The sequence below is a fragment of the Penaeus monodon genome, chromosome 21 (genome assembly GCF_015228065.2).
Source record: "Penaeus monodon isolate SGIC_2016 chromosome 21, NSTDA_Pmon_1, whole genome shotgun sequence".
Taxonomy (NCBI): Eukaryota; Metazoa; Arthropoda; class Malacostraca; order Decapoda; family Penaeidae; genus Penaeus; species Penaeus monodon.
The window spans coordinates 3819191-3819443 of record NC_051406.1 but is presented as its reverse complement, the minus strand read 5'-3'; positions in this window follow the sequence as shown (position 1 = coordinate 3819443).

The following is a 253-nucleotide window of genomic DNA, read 5'->3' as shown; positions in this document are numbered from 1 at the left end:
TTGCACGCCCGTACGTACTTAATATCCAGACTGCACTACCTTGGTTGCATGGCAATCATTGCAAACACCTTATCATCAAATGGAACTATAAATGAAACTTTTTTTCTGGTAAACACTATCACGTTTTTTCTTTTGTATTCCTTCATTACTCGTTTCTATTTTTCATTTTATTTTCCTTATCATTATTTTTTCTATATTCACAAGTATCGATCTCCTTCTAGTTCGTCCTTATTTCGTATAGGGATAATGGTGA